The sequence below is a fragment of the Vombatus ursinus genome, unplaced genomic scaffold, assembly GCF_900497805.2.
Source record: "Vombatus ursinus unplaced genomic scaffold, bare-nosed wombat genome assembly UNPS02014816.1, whole genome shotgun sequence".
Lineage (NCBI taxonomy): Eukaryota > Metazoa > Chordata > Mammalia > Diprotodontia > Vombatidae > Vombatus > Vombatus ursinus.
Window position 1 is genome coordinate 6,201,547 of NW_020954594.1, and position 1,415 is coordinate 6,202,961.

Below are 1,415 nucleotides of genomic sequence, written 5' to 3' on the forward strand. Positions count from 1 at the left end.
AATTATTCTTTGCAAGAATATTTACCTTCTGTTTCTTTACAGGTGAGAAGTGATTAAATACTGCTAATATAAACTTTATATTAAGGACACATACTTTTTAAAATAGTCCATGAAAATCTTGTCTGAGTTTTTTTTTTTTTTAAACACTGATATACAAACTGGGATTCTTCATTCTGAAGAGAGAACGTTACTGGTTCCTCTCTCCAGCCCCACCCATATAAAGAATTTTGAAATGAGAAATAAGTATGAATGAAAAAAAAATAACCTTCCTATCTCCCAATCCTTTTGTTAGTTACAAGTAGGGAGAAAATGAAGGAAACAAAATAGATAAAATACCATCAAGTAGAGAAAAACCACTTTCTTTGCTTGAAACCAAAACTTAGGTTGAGGCTACTTTAGCCACTGAGGCTCTCTGAGGGGCAAGGACAGAAAGTGATTTGTGGCTCCCTTGGAGTTGTTTCCTTGGGGAACAGGAAAGTCCTGTGGAGGCATTGACTACTTCATGTCTAGTTTGAAGCCTTCACCTAGGGAGAAGAGCAAGGTGTCAGGAAAGGCAGGAGGCTCATAATCGTACATGGGATACCTGAAAACTATTCTGGTGACATGGAAATTTCTACCCATCTCTCTCCTCTGGCCTCCATCGTAACTAAATGACTTGAATCATCCCAGTGATCCCGGGACAATGCTTCCTCTTCCAACTAAATGCTGTGACAGGAACAAAAGGGCAACAGGTTACCACTTACAGAGTTTAAATCTGTCATCTCTCCAACTATATATAAGCACTCCCTTCCCTGGCAACTTTCTTCTCTCCAGGGACTAATGATACTGGGTGGAATAGGGCTGGGGGAAGAGAAGACTCTAGGATCTCCACAGTAAGTTCTTAATATGTAACTAGGGATTTGGTGCTCCCATAGAAAGGCACAAGACATTTGGCTTTTTTCAGTGTGTGAGAAATGAATAACTTTAAATAAAGAAAAATATTTTCTGGCTAAAGTCTTTTGTAAGAGACCCAGGTCATCACAGAACCAGAATGGGAGCAGTAATCACAGCTGCCACTTGCTCCTCTTTCCATGTCTTTAAGTAGAAGGTTGGAGTTTTCCTTCAAGGATAAGATTATCAACTACTTCGGCTCATGTCAAAAGTTAGGAAGGCATCTCTGCTGGCTGGCAGTGTATCTGCAGGCTTTTCCACTGAGGCAGCAGAACAAAGGAGGGGCTGTCCACAGGAGAGAGGGCATCTGTTCTATACCCAACCACAGCAGCCCCATCCCCAGAGATTCCATCCAGCCCCTGGTATGCTGGCCATACAACAGGGTCAGAGGTGGACCAGCAAGAGGGAACCAACACACGTGATACGTTAACACATGTGAAATGATAAGACAGGCCAGAAGAGAGGGCACACAGTTTGCCTCACTC